Genomic DNA, 22,385 nt, shown 5'->3' on the forward strand with positions numbered 1-22,385 from the left:
ACTTAGAGATAATATATATAAGCATCTGGATAAACAGGGTCTGATTAGGAACAGTCAACATGGATTTGTGCCTGGAAGGTCATGTTTAACTAATCTTCTTGAATTTTTTGAAGATGTTACTCGGGAAATTGATGAGGGTAAAGCAGTGGATGTTGTGTATATGGACTTCATTAAGGCCTTTGACAAGGTTCCTCATGGAAGGTTGGTTAAGAAGGTTCAATGGTGGGTATTAATGGTGGAGTAGCAAGATGGATTCAACAGTGGCTGAATGGGAGATGCCAGAGAGTAATGGTGGATGGTTGTTTGTCAGGTTGGAGGCCAGTGACGAGTGGGGTGCCACAGGGATCTGTGTTGGGTCCACTGTTGTTTGTCATGTACATCAATGATCTGGACGATGGTGTGGTAAATTGGATTAGTAAGTATGCAGATGATACTAAGATAGGTGGGGTTGCGGGTAATGAAGAAGAGTTTCAAAGTCTACAGAGAGATTTATGCCAGTTGGAAGAGTGGGCTGAAAGATGGCAGATGGAGTTTAATGCTGATAAGTGTGAGGTGCTACATCTTGGCAGGACAAATCAAAATAGGACGTACATGGTAAATGGTAGGGAATTGAAGAATGTAGGTGAACAGAGGGATCTGGGAATAACTGTGCACAGTTCCATGAAAGTGGAATCTCATGTAGATAGGGTGGTAAAGAAAGCTTTTGGTGTGCTGGCCTTTATAAATCAGAGCATTGAGTATAGAAGTTGGGATGTAATGTTAAAATTGTACAAGGCATTGGTGAGGCCAATTCTGGAGTATGGTGTACAATTTTGGTCGCCTAATTATAGGAAGGATGTCAACAAAATAGAGAGAGTACAGAGGAGATTTACTAGAATGTTGCCTGGGTTTCAGCAACTAAGTTACAGAGAAAGGTTGAACAAGTTAGGGCTTTATTCTTTGGAGCGCAGAAGGTTAAGGGGGGACTTGATAGAGGTTTTTAAAATGATGAGAGGGATAGACAGAGTTGACGTGGAAAAGCTTTTCCCACTGAGAGTAGGGAAGATTCAAACAAGGGGACATGACTTGAGAATTAAGGGACTGAAGTTTAGGGGTAACATGAGGGGGAACTTCTTTACTCAGAGAGTGGTAGCTGTGTGGAATGAGCTTCCAGTGAAGGTGGTGGAGGCAGGTTCGTTTTTATCATTTAAAAATAAATTGGATAGTTATATGGATGGGAAAGGAATGGAGGGTTATGGTCTGAGCGCAGGTATATGGGACTAGGGGAGATTATGTGTTCGGCACGGACTAGAGGGGTCGAGATGGCCTGTTTCCGTGCTGTAATTGTTATATGGTTATATGGTTATATGGTAGGAGACCAAAACTGTACGCAATACTCTAGATGTGGTCTTACCAGAGCCCTATACAACTGCAGAAGAACCTGTAAATGATTGATGTTACACAAGTCATCTTTAATTGTAACATATAGTATAGCTGTACAGCAGGTTGTTAGTTGTTAACCCATCACTACCGCCTCCAAGACTACCTAATGTAGGAAGTGGGTGTTAATATATAGTGTACAGTAAGGTGGGATTAATGATGCTATTCTACTATGATTGGTTCACAGGCAATAACCAATCTACATCCTTCCCCGTAAAGAACAAATATAGTTAAGCGAAGGTAAGACGCGTGAATTTAAACGTACTCGCCGTATCTGTCAGGCGGTTTACTAATATGACCCGAACACATACGGACCAACCCTTCTCCTTCCGTGCCAGAACAGTTAGTGGGGAGGGAGGCAATGAACCCGGAAGGGAAAAAAGTAGCTGGGGACACTTTAGGCGACCGGTTGGGTGAACATGCGGAAGAGGTAGTGTTGTTGTTAAACGGGGTTGCCGGCAGTGGCAGAGAACGGGACACACTGGGACTAGTGATAGTAGCAGCAGAGAGTTTAAACAGCAGGCGTGGAGCAAAAGGATCGGCTGGTGTTTTTCTTTTGGTGCCAGAACGACCTTTTTGCGTCTAGTACAGAAAACACAGTTGTGTGCCCCATTTGTGCAGCGATGTCCTCAACAGTTCTCATCGGATAGTGCGGGCGCTTGATGGCAGTGGTCAAGTCTTTTGGATTGATGCACACGCGGAGCTCGTTTTTGTCTTTCTTATATGTGCCAACCATGGTGGAGACCCAGTCTGTGGGTTCACATGTGGCACATGGTGAGGGGACACGGACTGCTGGGTCGATGTTGGGGTCAATGGTGATCTTATATGTCGCGGGCAGCTTGCCCAGCTTGCCATCGAATAGATTAGGGTAGCTTTTTATCGGGTCCTCAGATATAAGTAACTTGTGAAAGGAGCGGTCGAAGGAGACTAGCCCCAGCACACATTTAAAGCTAGTTCTTCCTAGAGGATGCAAGACCTCCCCCCCCCCCCCCCCCCCCCCCCCCATAAGCATGTAAGGTAGAACTGTCTAGTCAAGGTCTCATTATTTTATATCTTGTTGTAGACATGCAGAGACATGACATTCACGCGAGCCTCAGTATCCAATTTGGCCGTTACTTGTTGGTAATTAACATGGACACAGACGGATCCAAAGCTTACCAGCTGTGTGTAGGAGTGTATGCACAGTGGACTCCTCATATGTGCTAATTGGATTGTCCTCGTGGGCAGTTTCGAGCCGGTCCTGTGGTCCTCTCTACTCCTATACTTAAATCCTCTTGTTATGAAGGCCAAGATTCCATTAGCTTTCTTCACTGCCTGCTGTACCTGCACGCCAACTTTCAGTGACCGGTGTACAAGGACACCCAGGTCTCGCTGCACCTCCCCCTTACCTAACCTAACCCCATTGAGATAATAATCTGCCCCCTTGTTTTTGCCGCCAAGGTAGATAACCTCACATTTATCTATATTATACTGCACCTGCCACCCATATGCCCACTCACTCAACCTGTCCCGGTCCCCCTGCAACCTCCTAACATCCTCTTCACAGTTCACACTGCCACCCAGCTGTGTCATCCGCAAACTTGCTAGTGTTGCTCCTAATTTCCTCTTCCAAATCATTAATATATATGGTAAACAGTTGCGGCCCCAACACCGAGCCTTGCGGCACTCCACTCGGCACTGCCTGCCATTCTGAAAAGGACCCGTTCACTCCTACTCTTTGCTTCCGGTCTGCCAACCAATTTTCTGTCCATGTCAACACCCTACACCCATACCATGAGCTCTCGTGCGGGACCAGTCTCCAGTGCGGGACCTTATCAAAGACTTTCTGAAAGTCTAGATACACTACATCCACTGGCACCCCTTCATCCATTTTACTTATCATATCCTCAAAAAATTCCAGAAGATTAGTCAAGCATGATTTCCCTTTCATAAATCCACGCTGACTTGGACTAATCCTTTTACTGCTATCCAAATGCCCCATTATTACCTCTTTAATAATTGACTCCAGCATCTTTCCCACCACCGAAGTCAGGCTAACTGGTCCGTAATTCCCTGTTTTCTCTCTCGCTCCTTTCTTGAAAAGTGGGATAACATTAGCTGTCCTCCAATCCTCAGGAACTGATCCTGAATCTATTGAACATTGGAAAATGATCACCAATGCATCCACTATTTCTAGAGCCACCTCCCTGAGGACCCTGGGATGCAGACCATCAGGCCCAGGGGATTTATCATCCTTCAGTCCCATTAGCCTACCCAATACTATTTCTCGCCTAATGAAAATTTCTTTCAATTCCTCTACCCCCTTAGATCCTCTGTCCTCCAGTATATCTGGGAGATTGTTTATATCTTCCTTAGTGAAGACAGACAGTAAGCTTTTACTGTCCTTCTTTATATTCCTGGCCAGCTTCCCTTCGTACTTCATCTTTTCAGCCCGTATTGCCCGTTTTGTTTCCTTCTGTTGTCCTATGAAAGTTTCCCAATCCTCTGGCTTCCGGCTACTCTTTGCTGTGTTATACATCTTTTCTTATCATTTTATTCTATCCCTAACTTCTCTTGTCAGCCACGGTTGCCTCCTACTCCCCTTAGAATCTTTCTTCCTTTTTGGAATGAAAAGAAAGAAGGATCCCATCTTGATACGTCACCTATCCATGTTCTCCACAAATGCTGCCTGACCCGCTGAGTTACTCCAGCACTCTGTGAAACGTCACCTATCCATGTTCCAAGAGGGAGATCTACAATAATTATAGGCAGCATGAAGTAATGAGGTGCTTGGGGAGTATAAGGAATGTAAAAAGAATCTTAAGAAAGAAATTAGAAAAGCTAAAAGAAGACATGAGGTTGCTTTGGCAAGTAAGGTTAAAGTAAATCCAAAGGGTTTCTACAGCTATATTTATAGCAAAAGGATAACGAGGGATAAAATTGGTCCATTGGAGAGACAGAGTGGACAGCTATCTGCAGAGCCAAAAGAGATGGGGAAGATATTGAACAATTTCTTTTCGTCGGTATTCACCAAGGAGAAGGATATTGAATTATGTGAGGTAATGGAAACTAGTAGAGTAGCTATGGATACTATGAGTTTCAAAGTAAAAGAAGTACTGACACTTTTGAAAAATATAAAAGTGGATAAGTCTCCAGGTCCTGACAGGATATTCCCTAGGACATTGAGGGAAGTTAGTGTAGAAATAGCCGGGGCTATGACAGAAATATTTCAAATGTCATTAGAAATGGGAATAGTCCCCGAGGATTGGCGTACTGCGTATGTTGTTCCATTGTTTAAAAAGGGTTCTAAGAGTAAACCTAGCAATTATAGGCCTGTTAGTTTGACTTCAGTGGTGGGCAAATTAATGGAAAAGATACTTAGAGATAATATATATAAGCATCTGGATAAACAGGGTCTGATTATGAACAGTCAGCATGGATTTGTGCCTGGAAGGTCATGTTTGACTAATCTTCTTGAATTTTTTGAAGAGGTTACTAGGGAAATTGACGAGGGTAAAGCAGTGGATGTTGTCTATATGGACATTAGTAAGGCCTTTGACAAGGTTCCTCACGGAGGATTGGTTAAGAAGGTTCAACTGTTGGGTATAAATGCAGGAGTAGCAAGATGGATTCAACAGTGGCTGAATGGGAGAAGCCAGAGGGTAATGGTGGAAGGTTGTTTGTCGGGTTGGAGGCAGGTGACTAGTGGGGTGCCTCAGGGATCGGTGTTGGGTCCTTTGTTGTTTGTCATGTACATCAATGATCTGGTTGAAGGTGTGGTAAATTGTATTAGTAAGTATGCAGATGATACCAAGATAGGGGGTGTTGTGGATAATGAAGAGGATTTCCAAAGTCTACAGAGTGATTTGGGCCATTTTGAAGAATGGGCTGAAAGATGGCAGATGGAGTTTAATGCTGATAAATGTGAGGTGCTACACCTTGGCAGGACAAATCAAAATAGGACGTACATGGTAAATGGTAGGGAATTGAAGAATACAGTTGAACAGAGGGATCTGGGAATAACTGTGCATAGTTCCTTGAAGGTGGAATCTCATATAGATAGGGTGGTAAAGAAAGCTTTTGGTATGCTAGCCTTTATAAATCAGAGCATTGAGTATAGAAGCTGGGATGTAATGTTAAAATTGTACAAGGCATTGGTGAGACCAAATCTGGAGTATGGTGTACAATTTTGGTTGCCCAATTATAGGAAGGATGTCAACAAAATAGAGAGAGTACAGAGGAGATTTACTAGAATGTTGCCTGGGCTTCAACAACTAAGTTACAGAGAAAGGTTGAATAAGTTAGGTCTTTATTCTCTGGAGCGCAGAAGGTTAAGGGGGGACTTGATAGAGGTCTTTAAAATGATGAAAGGGATAGACAGAGTTGATGTGGATCAGCTTTTCCCTTTGAGAATAGGGAAGATTCAAACAAGAGGACATGACTTCAGAATTAAGGGACAGAAGTTTAGGGGTAACATGAGGGGGAACTTCTTTACTCAGAGAGTGGTAGCGGTGTGGAATGAGCTTATAGTGGAAGTGGTGGAGGCAGGTTCGTTGGTATAATTTAAAAATAAATTGGATAGGCATATGGATGAGAAGGGAATGGAGGGTTATGGTATGATTGCAGGTAGGTGGGACTAAGGGAAAAAATTTGTTCGGCACGGACTTGTAGGACCGAGATGGCCTGTTTTCGTGCTGTAATTGTTATATGGTTATATGGTTCTCCACTGATGCTGCCTGACCCGCTGAGCTACTCCAGCACTCTGTGAAACGTCACCTATCCATGTTCTCCACAGATGCTGCCTGACCCGCTGAGTTACTCCAGCACTCTGTGAAACGTCACCTATCCATGTTGTCCACAGATGCTGCCTGACCCGCTGAGTTACTCCAGCACTCTGTGTCCATCTTCATTCACATCCTCGATGGCATTTACTAAAGATCACTTAGCCTGGACGTTCCAGACCAACCTGCCCCTTCCTGTATCACAAGAGATGTGAATATTAAAGACCTTACCAAGCGACGAGCTGATCTGCAGGATGAAGACCAGAGCCACTGGGAAGGTGACAGCTTGGAACATGACGGCAGGTCCCTTCTCCGTTGATCTTTCCAGCACGTACTTGCTTCGATCCTGGACACAAATTAAACTCTGCGGAGGTTCTGGGGGTGGTATTGATTCTGGAGTGGGCTGCTTTGTTTAGCAATGGTTATGTCCACAGAAAGCTCGTGACATTTTCGGGAAATTGCAAAGATAAAGAGAAAACAAGTGATGTTTGGAAAGCAGCGGTGAAACGAGTTCAACGACACGGGTTCACAATCAGAAACATCTCTGTTAAGGTGAGAGGGGGCAAAGAGTGAAGAGGTACCTGAGGGGTAACGTTTCCCACAGAGGGTGGTGGGTGTATGGAACGAGCTGCCGGAGGAGGTAGTTGATGCTGGGACTATCCTAACGTTTAAGAAACAGTTAGACAGGTACATGGATAGGACAGATTTGGAGGGATATGGACTAAACGCAGGCAGGTGGGACTAGTGTAGTTGGGACATGTTGGCCGGTGTGGGCAAGTTGGGCTGAAGGGCCTGTTTCCGCACTGTATCACTCAATGGTCACTTTACAGGTTGTGGTTGCAAAATAATGAGTCCAAAGAGTTAGAAATCAGCCCGGTCTCAGAACCAGCACGCAGGGACCTACCCTGCTTTAAACGGGGTGTGTACTCCACCATGTACAGGTACCACCTTCAATGCCACCAGCAGGGCCCGGATTTACCACTAGACTTCATAGGCCGAAGCCTGGGGCCTCGAGATCTAGGCGGCCTCCGGCCAAGGCTGGACACGTGCCGGTCAACTCTTGGCCCCCCCCCCCCCTCTCTATCTCTCTCTCTGCCCGCCATCCGTGTCCGTGTCCGTGACCGTGTCCGTGTCCGTGTCCGTGTCCGTGACCGTGACCGTGTCCGTGACCGTGACCGTGACCGTGTCCGTGTCCGTGACCGTGACCGTGACCGTGACCGTGACCGTGTCCGTGACCGTGTCCGTGACCGTGTCCGTGTCTCCACTCGCTCCTCATCCGCCGGCACGGCTGGCCGCCTTGCACATGCGCACTGCTGCGACCTGCACGTCCTCCCCCTTGCACATGCGCACAACCACGGCCCGCACATCATCAGCCGCCCTGCGCATGCGCACTGCCACGGCAACTCGTCGACGCTGGGCACTTTCTCTCTCGCTTTGCATTGTGGGTGATTTAGCCGCCATTGCTGTCCGGTCGCTGCCTCGCCGCCAGCGCTTAAAACCAACGCAGAATCACTCCCTGACCCTGGATCAGGAGTAACTCTTGCTTCTGGTTTCCTGGTCCTCCATAAATATTCTAAATGGAATTTAAACTGGAGGTGGTAGAGGGCTGAACAATAACAGCCTATTGTATTTGATCTGTTTATTTATTGTGTATATATATGGTCTATGGTATATAAACACACTGAACTTTTATCTCCTGTTCTGTATTATGTTTACATATTCTACTGTGCTGCAGCAAGCAACAATTTCATTGTCCTATCTGGGACACATGACAATAAAACTCTCTTGACTCTTGACTTGGACTTAAGCAAAACAGGGTTCTTGGGGAAAAAAGAGGTACCTTAAATTTAGTTGCGTCTGGTTGGGTAACTATGGTAGGGTGAAGACTATTCCATGCTTTAATTGTGTGGGGGAACTCCATGGAGCAACCAGCAACTCAGGATAGAAGAAATTGGGTGACGTTTCGGGTAGAGACCCTTCTTTAGACTCCCTCTGAATTTAATGTCTTTAGTTTAATTTAAAGATACAGCGTGGAAACAGGCCCTTCTGCCCACCGAGTCCACGCCGACCACTGATCACCCGTACACTAGTTCTTTCCCAAACATTAGCGGAGTAAGTCAAGAGTCAAGAGTGTTTTATACTCTCACGTCCCAGTTAGAACAATGAAATCCTTACTTGCAGCAGCACAACAGAATATGTAAACAATGTTATAAACGAGAAAACAAAACGGTGTATATTTATATATGAATATATAACTATATAAATATGTGTGTGTGTGTATAATATATATACCCACACACACACACAATTTCCCTCCTGGGATTAATAAAGTTCTATCGTATACTAGGCCAAGTGCAGACCCGTTGGGTCTGTTCCCCCAACGTGCGGTTGTGGGGGGGGGGGGGGGGAGGCGGCATGCAGCATCACACACTAACTACCCCCTCCCGCACTCACGCTAATGGAGGGGAGGAGGGGGGAGAGAACGGAGGGGGGAGAGAACGGGGGGGGGGAAGAGAACGGGGGGGGGGAGAGAGGAGGGGGGGGAGAGAGGAGGGGGGGAGAGAGAGGAGGGGGGGAGAGAGAGGAGGGGGGAGAGAGAGGAGGGGGGAGAGAGGGCCTGGCCAAGATGGCCATACGCGGGTCCAGGCAGCAGGCGATGGATGGTCAGGCAAGGGTCGGCTGCTTGCCCCTCTTTCGGGCCTACGTACGTGCACGTGTGTCCCTGGAGAGGGAACATGCGGTGTTCACGGGGACTTTGGAGGTATTCCGTGGGCGCTGGTCACCGCGAGGGGTTGAGAGTATTGTGAATAATGATTGTAATGTTGTACTATAATGACACTTGGTATAATGTAATTTCGTTTTGTGTATGACGTGATCTGTTGTATTATTTGATGTGTTGAAATAAAAAAAAAAAAAAAAGAGGGGGGGAGAGAGAGGAGGGGGGGAGAGAGAGGAGGGGGGGAGAGAGGGGAGGGGGGAGAGAGAGGAGGGGGGAGAGAGAGGAGGGGGGGAGAGAGAGAGGAGGGGGGAGAGAGAGGAGGGGGGGAGAGAGAGGAGGGGGGAGAGGAGAGGGGGGAGAGGAGAGGGGGGGAGAGGAGAGGGCGGGAGGAGAGGGGGGGAAGGGGAGGAGAGGGGGGGAAGGGGAGGAGAGGGGGAAGGGGAGGAGAGGGGGAAGTGGAGGAGAGGGGGGAGAGGAGAGGGAGGGGGGGGGGGAGAGGAGAGGGAGGGGGGGGGGAGAGGGAGTGCCTTTTTACTTCAACTCAAACCCAAACAGCCATTTGCAGGCAGTGCTAATTTACCTCTAACCATATTTTCATTTTCAAACCAAATTAAGGGTACTCACAGTGCTGTAGACATTTGTCAGTGTCATTCAAAGCTCTGATTGAGGCACACCACTTGCAGAGACTGATTGAGGCACACCACTTCCCTCCCTCTCCCTCCAGCGGGGGCAGCAGAGAGAATGGGGAATGTTGTAAAAACATTAATATCTCTGTCAATTTTCATCGACAGGATAAATCCTCGGCACACATGCGGCGGAGGGGGGCTCTGAGCGAGGTGGCCGAAAATGACGGCCGTAGGTGGCGGCGTACTCTCGGAAACCGCAGCACAGAAAGTCAAAACCGGTCAAGAACAGAGTTTTAGTAATATAGACGATAGTGTGTGTAGAAAGGAAGTGCAGATGCTGGTTTAAACTGAAGATAGACACAAAAAGCTGGAGTAACTCAACAGGTCAGACAGAATCTCTGGACAAAAGGAAAATATTACGTTTTGGGTTGGGTCTGAAATAGGTTCCTGCACACCTTTGGAATGTGGAAGGAAACAAGAGCATCCGGAGAAAACCCATGTGATCAAAGGGAAAAGGAGCAAACTCCATACAGACAGCACCCATATTCAGGATCAATACCAGGTCTCTGGCACTTTTGGGCAGCAACTTTATGGCCAATGTACAGCCTCATAGTCTTGAAATGAATTAAAGCGACAAGTGTGGCATTTCCTGCGGTTGCAAGGGAAAGTGCCAGGAGAGGGGGTGGTTTGGGTGGGAAGGGACGAATTGACCAGGGAGTAACGGAGGGAGCGGTCTCTGCAGAAACCCAACAGGGGAGGAGAGGGGAAGATGTGGCCAGTGGTGGTATCCCATTGGTAGACAAAAATTCTGGAGAAAATCAGCGGGTAAGGCATCATCTGTGGAGCGAAGGAATAGACGTTTCGAGTCGAGACCCTTCTTCAGATTGATGTCGGGGGGGGGGGGGGACATGAAAAAGAAAGGAAGAGGCGGAGACAGTAGGCTGCGGGAGAGCTGGGAATGGGAGGGGAAGGAGGGAGAAAGCAAGGGCTCCCTCTTAAATATAGCCAATGAACTGGCCTCAACTACATTCTGTGGCAGAGAATTCCACAGATTCACCCCTCTGTGTAAAAAACGTTTTTCTCATCTCAGTCCTAAAAGATTTCCCCTTTATCCTTAAACTGTGACCCCTTGTTCTGGACTTCCCCAACATCGGGAACAATCTTCCTGCATCTAGCCTGTCCAACCCCTTAAGAATTTTGTAAGTTTCTATAAGATCCCCCCTCAATCTTCTAAATTCTAGCAAGTACAAGCCGAGTCTATCCAGTCTTTCTTCATATGAAAGTCCTGACATCCCAGGAATCAGTCTGGTGAACCTTCCCTGTACTCCCTCTATGGCACGAATGTCTTTACTCAGATTAGACCAAAACTGTACAAAATACTCCAGGTGTGATCTCACCAAGACCCTGTACAACTGCAGTAGAACCTCCCTGCTCCTATACTCAAATCCTTTTGCTATGAATGCTAACATACCATTAGCTTTCTTCACTGCCTGCTGCAACTGCATGCCTTCTTTCAATGACTGATGTACCATGACACCCAGGTCTCATTGCATCTCCCTTTTTCCTAATCGGACACCATTCAGGTAATAATCTACTTTCCTGTTTTTGCCACCAAAGTGGATAACCTCACATTTATCCACATTATACTGCATCTGCCATGCATTTGCCCACTCACCCAGCCTATCCAGGTCATCTTGCAGCCTCCTAGCATCCTCCTCACAGCTAACACTGCCCCCCAGCTTCGTGTCATCACAAAAAACAATGACTTGGCCTCCACAGTCGTCTGTGGCAAAGAATTCCACTGAGTCATTGAGTGATACAGCATGGAAACAGGCCCTTCAGCCCAACTTGCCCATACCAGCCAACATAGTCCCACCTGCCTGCGCTTGGTCCATATCCCCCCAAACCTGTCCTATCCATGTACCTGTCTGTTTCTTAAACGTTGGGATAGTCCCAGCCTCAACTACCTCCTCCGGCAGCTCATTCCATACACTTACCACCCTCTGTGTGAAAAAGGTTCACCCACCCCCTAACTAAATAAATCCCTGCTCATCTCCATTCTAGACATATCTAGAACAGAGAACTCCACCACACACACACTCCGAACTGTTGCCAGTGCATTTTTGACAGCGTCCCTGACGTCACTGTTCAAGATGCAGCATCGGTAGAATAGATTACATCATTTATTTTGTTTAAAAACACTAAAACTCTTTGAGAGGCAGAATGCCAGCAATGCTGGAATCTAGAGTCAAATATCAAAGTGCAGGAGGAATTCAGCGGGTTAGGCAGCATCTGCGGAGGGAATGGACAGGCAATGTTTCGGGCCGAGACCCTTCTTCAGACTGATTAGGGGTGGGAGATTGCAACCTTCACGTGGTCTGCCCTGTTTCGGCGAATGCAATCAACCTGGCGTGCACAATCAAATAAGATCAAATAGAACAAGTTGTCCGACAACTTTAGGCTGAGCGCCATACACAAGAAGACTGATTATAGTTTGGGGGGGGGAGAATAATGGCAAAGAGAGGTGGGGGTGGGACAAAGCCTGGCAAGTGATAGGTGGATACAGGTGAAGGGGGGTTGAAGGTGGATACAGGTGAGGGGGGGTTGAAGGTGGATACAGGTGAGGGGGGTTTAGACTGGCAGAAGGGTGGACAAAGGCTGCAGGTGAAGAGGAGACAAAAGGTGTCTCATCAATCTTTACAAGAATGATCCCAGGAATGAGTGAAGGGAATTGGGCATCTTCATTTCATAATAGTCACCGTCACGCGGACTTTATTTGTCACATGTCCAACTGCTCGGTGAAAATCTTTCTGCATATAATACACATGCGGGCGCCGACATTATTCCAAAGTCCGGTCAGCCCGCGCGCTGGATGTACTGGTCAGATCCACGCCATCTCTGTGTCCCGGGGGGGCGGGGACATCTCCTGCAGCCGACCATGAAGGCACTGGCGGCATTATCGGCCGTAAGGAAGGAAACTTCAATGCTAGCATTTATATCAAGAGGACTGGAATACAAACACAGAGATGTAACGCAGAGGCTCTACAAGGCGCTGGTCAGGTCAGGTCAGGTCAAGTCAAGAGAGTTTATTGTCATGTGTCCCAGATAGGACAATGAAATTCTTGCTGGCTGCAGCACAACAGAATATTGCAGGCATAAATACAGAACAGATCAGTGTGTCTATATACCATAGACCACATATATACACGTAAATAAATAAACAGATAAAGTGCAATAGGCTGTTATAGTTCAGAGTTTGTTTGAAGTCATGTTTAATAGTCTGATGGCTGTGGGGAAGAGGCTGCTTCTGAACCTGGATGTTGCAGATTTCAGGCTGGGGGAGGACCAGGTGTTCACCTCCAGAGATGCTGCCTGACCCGCTAGGTATGTGCTCATTAGGGATATGTGTGGCAAAGAATTCCACAGGTTCACCGCCCTCTCATGCCTGCGTAGCCGGACATAGTGCGAACTCCATCATCAAGTTCGCTGACGACACCACTGTTGTGGGACGTATCACTGATGGGGATGAGTCAGAGTATAAAAGTGAGATCGACCGATTGACCAAATGGTGCCAGCACAATAACCTGGCTCTCAACACTAGCAAAACCAAGAACCTCATTGTGGACTTTGGAAGGGGTAGGTTAGGGACCCACAATCCCGTTTATATCAACGGGACGATGGTGGAAAGTTCTCTCGAACTTCTACAGGTGCACAGTAGAGAGCACGATGACTGGTTGCATCGTGGCTTGGTTCGGCAACTTGAGTGTCCAGGAGCAGGAGAAAGTTGTGACCACTGCCCAGTCCACCATCGGCTCTGACCTCCCCACCATCGAAGGGATCTATCGCAGTCGCTGCCTCAAAAAGGTTGCCGGCATCATCAAAGACCCACCTCATCCTGGCCACGCACTCATCTCCCCGCTACCATCGGGTAGAAGGTACAGGAGCCTGAAATCTGCAACATCCAGGTTCAGGAACAACTGCTTCCCCACAGCCATCAGGCTATTAAACACAACCTCCAACAAACTCTGAACTGTAACAGCCTATTGCACTTTATCTGTTTATTTATGTGTATATTGAACTGAACTGTTCTGTATTTATGCTTACAATATTCTGTTGTGCTGCAGAAAACAAGAATTTCATTGTCCTATCTGGGACACATGACAATAAACTCTCTTGACTTGACTTAACTCTGACTAAAGAAATTCCTCCTCATCTCCTTCCCAAAATAAGTGATTCCCAATTCCCCTCGACCACACTTTTCATCCATTAATTTCCCTCCTGGGATAAATTAAGTTTTATTTTTTCTTTAACGGAGGAGAGATATACGTCTGAGGTGGAGTCGTTACACTGCTGTCGTTGGAGATAGAAGGCTCTTCGCCATCTTTGCTTCCTGTTCCAATCGTGTCGGATCTAAATAGAGAGAAAAATGATCAAACTAAGTCCATAACTCCACACCTTTCAACCTAATGGGGTGACCAGAACTGCACCCCAATGTTCTATAAAGCTGCATTATGATGACCCCAGCTGTGGAGCGGGCCGGTATACAGCTGTGGGGACCGGTGTCCAGATGTGGTGGGGCAGGTATCCAGCTGTGGGGGCTGGTGTCCAAATGTGCTGGGGCCGTAGCCATTTGTGGCCCATATCCAGCTGTGGGTACAGAGGGTATCCAGCTGTGGGGAGGGGTCGTATCCAGATGTGAGCGGGGATGATGCCCTGATGTGGAGGGGCCGTATCCTGCGTTCAGCTACAGATGCAAGTCCAGATGTGGGAGGGGCCGGTCCAGCTGTGGAGGGGCCGTATCCAGATGTGGGAGGGGTATCCAGCTGTGGGGAAGGACCGTAGCCATTTGTGGCCCATATCCATCTGTGGGGAGGGGGGTATCCAGATGTAAGAGTGGGGCGATGTCCAGCTGTGGGGAGGGGCCGTATCCAGATGTGGGAGGGTGTGATGTCCAGCTGTGGGGAGGGGCGGGTCCAGCTGTGGAGGGGGGGCATATCCAGATGTGGGAGTGTCCAGCTGTGGGGCACACCTGCGTTCAGCTACAGACTCATTAGTCCAGATGTGCGGCTGGTCCAGCTGTGGAACATAAACATTGGAAACACAGCGTCACATCAAGGATCCAGTGACTCCACACTGGGGACGGGGAATCAGAATGTTTGACCAATATTTTCCTGAAGAATATTTAATCTTGAGGTGTATTGGTTGTAATTCCCCACTTCCTGCTAAACTACCCCCCCCCCCCCCCCCCCCCCATCCTCCGCCAGTGACCGGTGGGATCGTGCTGGCTTTTAGTTTAGTTTAGTTTAGAGATACAGCGCGGAAACAGGCCCATCAGCCCACTGAGTCCGCACCGACCAGCGATCCCCGCACATTAACACTGTCCTACACACACACTGGGAACAATTTACATTTTATACCAAGCCAATTAATCTACAAACCTGTCCGTCTTTGGAGTGTGGGAGAAAACCGAAGATCTTGGAGAAAACCCACGCAGGTCACGGGGAGAACGTACAAACTCCGTACAGACAGCACCCGTAGTCGGGATGGAACCCGGGTATCTGGCGCTGTGAGGCAGCAGCTCTACCCGCTGCACCACCACCGTGCCTCTTTACCGAGTTTACAAACATACTGACGAGAAACGCAAGGACAGAAATACTTTTCTTACCGTGTGTTCCGATTGTAGAAGTAGGCACCGAGGGCAACGAGGCCTGCGGTGACAACGGCGGCCGCAACAGCACCGATGACACCACCAATGATCACTGCTACAGAAACAAAATGATGAGGGTTAGTGAGGGAGGAACCTTCCTTCAGGCCACTGAGCCAAAAGCAAGGTGAGTCGAGTAAATGAATTAAAGATACAGCATGGAAACAGGCCCTTCAGCCCAACAAGCCAATTAACCAACAAACCTGCACGTCTTTAGAGTGTTAGAGGAAACCGGAGCACCCGGAGTAAGCCCACGCAGGTCACGGGGAGAACGTGCAAACTCCATACAGATAGCTTCCGTAGTCGAGATGGAACCCGGGTCTCTGGTGCCGTGAGGCAGCAGCTCTACCCGCTGCACCAGTGTTGCATTCTTCCCGTCTAGTGTTCCATCACAGCTCTGAACTGCCCCTTGCGCATGGCTGAAGTGTGTCCGTGTGGGGGAGTGGGGGGGACAGGGTGGGGGGTGGGTAGGGAGGGACGGGGTGGATGGAGGGAGGGAGTGAGGATCTGTGTACAACTCGCTTATGATGGGCTCTTACCGTAATATCCAGCTGGGATATTGTAGCAATGTTACAAAATTTTGAGATTTTAAAAATCAAGTCTTTAATTTATCCCATCAGATAAAGCATAAAAAGAAGTTTAATTTGACACCTAATTCACTTTCACATCTTCAGTATTAAAAATGTTATGGCCATTTTCATACTCGGAAATTGGCATCTTGTTCCCTGTTGCTTTTTCATTGACTTAACACAAAAGCTGTGATCGAGAACATTTAAAAGCCGATAACTTTCTTAAAATTTAAGAGAACTGAAAGAAATTTTCAGTTATTGTAGATTGAAGCATTCTGAAACAAATATGAAACAATCTTACTTAGATGACTTGAAATTAAAGCATGTAATTAGTTAGTTACCTAATTGTAGCTAATTACAAAATTCAATTACTAGATCTAAACATCTATCCATTTCTTAAGACTAGATTAACATTTTTAAATAGCCTAAGTGTCCAAATAACATTCACACAAGAATTCAGAATATAACATAATTTTAAAATCTCATTGTCATGGGTTTATAGGCCAAATGGAAGGAATTTAATGTTTAATACCTGTAAATTAATGGCCATTTAAAACAGCTTGCGAGTGGGATTTTCTGGAACGGGACCATTTAGAACATTGAGGTTGCCGTGTTTTAAGTCCCCATATCTGCAGCAAATACACTACCGGTTCTTCGGGGGGGAAAATCACCGTTACGTAACTTAAAATGTGAATTAAATACATCTTAAGAAACACTTTTATACAAAAAAATAAACTACTTTCTTTTACCTGGTCCTCCATAAAATCCATCCCCGTTGTCGGCATTGACGCTTCAGAAGCTGCTTTTAAAATCATTCCAGCGATTAACTTGTCGGGTGAATTTAAAACAAAAAACACACAGAACTGCCGTAGGAACGATTCTTTAGTAAAATCTTGCACTCCGACAAAATATAATTCAGGACCAGGTCGGAAAAAAACCCGTTTTAACCCCGCCCCCCCCTAATACGCGCCAAAATCGCGCACACGGCCAGTGGCAGAATTGCAGCGCCGCTGAAGGTAAGTTTTGTAACATACCTAGATATTGGTCTGGCAGCCACTTTGATCAACGATGCTCTCTAGATGGTGAATGGCAAGAGTTAGTGGTTCGATTACTCTCTCTGACACGATTAGACACAGCCCCAAATCCCACACAAAGTCAAGTCCACTTTGGGGCAAAACAGAGACTGTCCCGATCCTACACTTGGACAGGCTCCAACCTTGAGGTGTCCCAGCTACCTGGACATCACAGCTGGGACAAGGTCTACTGTGGCCACCCTCACTGTGGTGGCCATTCTCTCCACCCTTGTAGCCACACTAAGACCGAGCCAATCATGCCCTGGGAATCTGACCACAGAGCAGGCGACCATTCGGCCCATCAATCAACTGTTGACCCGTCCAACACTCTCCACACTACTCTGAAGCTTCTGCTCTCTCCTCCCCCCGCCCCCGGGACTGTCATTTGAGGAAAGATTGAAAAGACTAGGCATGTATTCACTGGAGTTTCAACAGATGAGGTGAGATCTTATAGAAACATATAAAAGGACTGGACAAGCTAGATGCAGGAAAATTCCAGAACCAGGGGCCACAGTCTTAGAATATAGGGGTGGCCATTTAAGACTGAGGTGAGAAAAAACTTTTTCACCCAAAGAGGGCAGTGGAGCCCAAATCACTGGATGGATTTAAGAGAGAGTTAGATAGAGCTCTGGGGGTGGTGGATCAAGGGATATGGGGAGAAGACAGGCACGAGTTATTGATTGAGGACGATCAGCCATGATCACAATGAATGGCTGTGCTGGCTCAAAAGGTCGAATGGCCTCCTGCACCTATTTTCTATGTTTCTACAAGCACTAGGGACAATTTACACTTTACAGAAGCCAATGGAGCTACAAACCTGCACGTCTTTTGAGTGCGGGAGGGAACCGGAGCACCCGGTGAAAACCCACGCAGGTCACGGGGAGAACGTGCAAACTCCGTACAGACAGCACCCATGGTCAGGATGGAACCCGGGTGGGTCTCTAGAGCTGTGAGGCAGCAGCTCTACCCGCTGCGTCACCGTGCACCCTTGCTCAATCATTCCCCCAGGACCTTGGTTTTTCACCTGTTGTTGCATCAAGCCTGGCCGCAATGGACAGGTGCACCTGTGGCCAGACCGGGCTCACACCTGATACAGACTTGTCTGTGCACACCTGGTGGCATTGAAAGTGGTACCTGTACATGCTGGAGTACACACCCCATTTAAAGCAGGGTAGGTCCCTGTGTGCTGGTTCTGATTTCTAACTCTTTGGACTGATTATTTTGCAACCACAACCTGTAAAGTGACCATTGAGTGTTACAGCGCGAAAACAGGCCCTTCAGCCCAACTTGCCCACACCGGCCAACATGTCCCAACTACACCAGTCCCACCTCCCTGCGTTTAGCCCATATCCCTCCAAACCTGTCCTATCCATGTACCTGTCTAACTGTTTCTTAAACGATGGGATAGTCCCAGCCTCTACAACCTCCTCTGGCAGCTCGTTCCATACACCCACCACCCTCTGTGTGAAAAGGATACCCATCAGATCCATATTAAATCTTTTCCCCTTCACCTTGAACCTATGTCCTCTGGTCCTCGATTCCCCTACTCTGGGCAAGAGATTCTATGCAAGAAATTATTATCCTTTGAGATCTTTGTCATCTTAGAAACATAGAAAATAGGTGCAGAAGTAGGCTATTCGGCCCTTCGAGCCTGCACCGCCATTCAATATGATCATGGCTGATCATCCAACTCAGTATCCTGTACCTGCCTTCTCTCCATACTCCCTGATCCCTTTAGCCACAAGGGCCACATCTAACTCCATCTTAAATATAGCCAATGAACTGGCCTCAACTACCTTCTGTGGCAGAGAATTCCAGAGATTCACCACTCTCTGTGTGAAAAATGTTTTCCTCATCTCGGTCCTAAAAGATTTCCCCCTTATCCTTAAACTGTGACCCCTTGTTCTGGACTTCCCCAACATCGGGAACAAACTTCCTGCATCTAGCCTGTCCAACCCCTTTATCATCTTTAAATTACCTTGTGATGTTTTCCAATGTTTTAACAAACAGAATGATCCATGACATTTCGAGACTGCCTGAAAGTAATTACAAGCTCACAAGTTATAGGAGTAGAATTAGGCCATTCGGCCCATCGAGTCCACTCCGCCATTCAATCTGCCTCCTAATCCCATTTTCCTGCCTTCTTCCCATAACCCTCAACACCCGTTCTAATCAACAATTTGTCTATCTCCGCCTTAGAAATATCCACTGCCTTGGCCTCCACATCCGTCTGTGGCAATGAGTTCCACAGATTCACCACCCTCTGACTAAAGAATTTCCTCCACAACCACTTCCTACAAGAACGTCCATTAATTTTGAGGCTGTGACCTCTGGTCCTAGACTCTCCCACCAGTGGAAACATCTTCTCCACATCCACTCTATCTATGGTTCTCATTATTCTAAAAGGGGCCTGTCCCACTTAGGCCATTTTTTCGGTGACTCGACCCTGTCTACAACAACCTACCACCTAGTGGACATCAAGCTACGGCAAGCTACCGACAACCGGCGACCCATTAGGACGTCCACCTACGACCACACCTACGACAACCTACGTCCACCCACGACAAGCTACGACCCTGTCGGCGACAACTGAAGACAATTGATGTAGGTAGTCACCAATGGACTTCACCAAAGTCAGCACCGGCAACAACCTACGTCACCTGGTGACAACCTACGACAACACCTACGTCAGGAGAAGTCAAGCTACGCTCATTGGGGTCAAGCCAACTGTCGCCAAAAATGTTTGAACATTTCAAAATCCAGCGGCGACCAGAAAGACGCTACGACTCTTTGGGCGACTGAGGAGACGATTCACGACCGTACAGGCGACACCCCGTTGACCATGTGGCCACAGTCTAGTCGCCTGTAGTCGCCTATAAAAATCGCCTAAGTGGGACAGGCCCTTTAGTTTCAATGAGGTCCCCCCTCAACCTTCTAAACTTCAGCGATTACAGGCCCAGTGTCGACAAATGCTCATCATGTGCTAACCCACTCAATCCTGGAATCATTCTTGTAAACCTCCTCTGGACCCTCTCCAGAACCAGCACATCCTTCCTCAGATATGGGGCCCACATTTGCTCACATTGCTCCAAATGCGGCCTGACCAGCGCCTCAGCGTTACATCCCTGTTTGTGGCCGGGGGGACTCGGTGGGCCGAAGGGCCTGTTTCTGTTCCATTACACACTATGCTTCTAAACTCAAAGTCAAAGTCAAAGTCAATTTTATTCGTCACATGCATCTAAAGGAGCAGTGAAATGAATTTGCCAGCAGCGATACACTTAAAAAGAACACACAATACACAATAGAATCCAACACAGACATCCACCGCAGCATTCTTCACTGTCTGCCGTACCTGCACACTAACTTTCAGTGACCGGTGTACAAGGACACCCAGGTCTTGCTGCACCTCCTCCTTACCTAACCTAACCTCATTGAGATAATAATCTGTCTCCTTGTTTTTGCCACCAAAATGGATAACCTCACATTTATCTATATTATACTGTATCTGCCACGCATCTGCCCACTCAACCTGTCCAGGTCGCCCTGCAACCTCCTAACATCCTCTTCACAGTTCACACTGCCACCCAGCTTTGTGTCATCAGCAAACTTGCTAGTGTTGCTTCCAATTCCCTCTTCCAAATCATTAATATATATGGTAAACAGTTGCGGCCCCAACACCGAGCCTTGCGGCACTCCACTCGCCACTGCCTGCCATTCTGAAAAGGACCCGTTCACTCCTACTCTTTGCTTCCTATAGATGTGTATAAATTCCACATGAGCGGAATAGATTTGGTAAACGCACAGAGTCTTTTACCTGGAATCGATAATCAGAAGATATGGGTTTAAGGTGGGAGTGGAAAAATTTAATAGGAACTTGAGGGGAATCATTTTTACATAAAAGGTGGTGGGTGTATGGAACGAGCTGCCAGAGGAGGTAGTTGAGGCACGTGGTGTTGCAACGTTTATGGAACAGTATATGGATAGGACAGGTTTAGACGAATATGGATTAAAAGCAGGCAGGTGGGACTAATGTAGATGGAACATGTTGGCCGGAATGGGCAAGTTGGGCCAAAGGGCCTGTTTCTGCGCTGTAACACTGGGACTAATGTAGATGGAACATGTTGGTCAGTGTGGGCAAGTTGGGCCAAAGGGCCTGTTTCCATGCCGTATCACTCTATGAGGAACAAAGAAGTATTGCTCGAGAGAGAAACAACATTGTGAACAGGTGAATAGGACAAATCTCGCCTTGTTGACCATCAAGAGATTTCTGCCGTTATCATTAAAATCAGCTGGGCAGAACTGTGAGAAAGTGGGATGACAGAACTTGTGCGAACAGGCGATCGATGGTCGGTGTGGACTCGGTGGGGCCGAAGGGCCTGTGTCCATGCTGTATCTCTAAACCTAACTAGTGTGCGAACAGGGTGTTCGATGGTCGGTGTGGACTCGGTGGGGCCGAAGGGCTTGTTTCCATGTTTTATTTCTAAACACAACTAAACTAACAGTTTCAATCACATTTTTACAAATCTATTTGCGCTGATCATAAATGTGAACTAAGCTTAGTGTAACGTTATCAAAAGGAAGGAGGTAGCTGTTGTACAGTACCGTTAGACTGGAGAGATCCCTTGATAGACTCTCCAGAGTCAGGCTTCCTCACTGGCAACGAGGACTTTATTTCTAGATACAGAGATGCAATGACAAGTTTGACTAGCAGACACAATGCTAATATTCAGATCCCCACATCTTATATTCACATGCCATGCAGAGTAAAATGCACAGTAGCGTATAGTAATGCAGACTAATGCAGAGTGACATTTTTGGTTGTAATTTAGAAACTTAGAGAATCTTCGTCAAGTGTTTAAGAACCCTCTCCACCATCAGGAATGTTTTTATTTTAAATCACATTTATTCTCTGGCAGCAGCTGTTCCTCCCTCAAATTTGTTTTGAGTCAACCTTCAAATGTATATGTTGAACAAAAATACTAAGCAACTAAATATCTTTAGTTTCAGTGGCGCAGCGGGTAGAGCTGCTGCCTCACAGCGCCACAGAGCCGGCTTCCTGTCTGCCAACCAATTTTCTATCCATGTCAACACCCTACCCCCAATACCATGTGCTCTAATTTTAGTCACCAGTCTCCCGTGCGGGACCTTATCAAAGGCTTTCTGAAAGTCACTACATCCACTGGCTCCCTTCATCCATTTTACTTGTCACATCCTCAAGTAATTCCAGAAGATTAGTCAATATCTGAAGAAGGGTCTTGGCATTCCTTGAAACGTCACCTATTCCTTTTCTCCAGTGATGGCGCTGAGTTACTCCAGCTTTTTGACGAGACCAAGCGCAGGCTCAGAGATTTCCTCAGTCTTTCTAAACCTATCTGATCTCCCGGTTGCTAAACACTTTAACTCCCCCTCTCATTCCCACACTGACCTTTCTGTCCTGGGCCTCCTCCATTGTCAGAGTGAGGCCCAGCGCAAATCGGAGGAACAGCAACTCATATTTCGCTAGGGCAGCTTACAC

At 47.3% G+C, this 22,385-nt stretch overlaps 2 long non-coding RNA genes across 2 annotated transcripts in view; both read right to left on the reverse strand.

The window, feature by feature from the left end:
- LOC116987088 overlaps window positions 1-15,280 on the reverse strand; it is a 41,290-nt gene extending 26,010 nt beyond the window's left edge. Inside the window, exon 1 of the long non-coding RNA XR_004415633.1 lies at window positions 15,190-15,280. This is a non-coding gene — a long non-coding RNA (uncharacterized LOC116987088). The remainder of the gene's footprint in view (window positions 1-15,189) is intronic.
- On the reverse strand, window positions 1,615-6,545 carry LOC116987096. The gene is made up of 3 exons (XR_004415641.1): window positions 6,411-6,545; window positions 3,382-3,383; window positions 1,615-1,625 (listed from the first exon to the last, which is right to left on the reverse strand). It is a non-coding gene; the product is annotated as an uncharacterized LOC116987096 (long non-coding RNA).
- Window positions 15,281-22,385: the final 7,105 nt, after the last annotated feature.

Source organism: Amblyraja radiata, chromosome 24 (assembly GCF_010909765.2).
Source record: "Amblyraja radiata isolate CabotCenter1 chromosome 24, sAmbRad1.1.pri, whole genome shotgun sequence".
Taxonomy (NCBI): Eukaryota; Metazoa; Chordata; class Chondrichthyes; order Rajiformes; family Rajidae; genus Amblyraja; species Amblyraja radiata.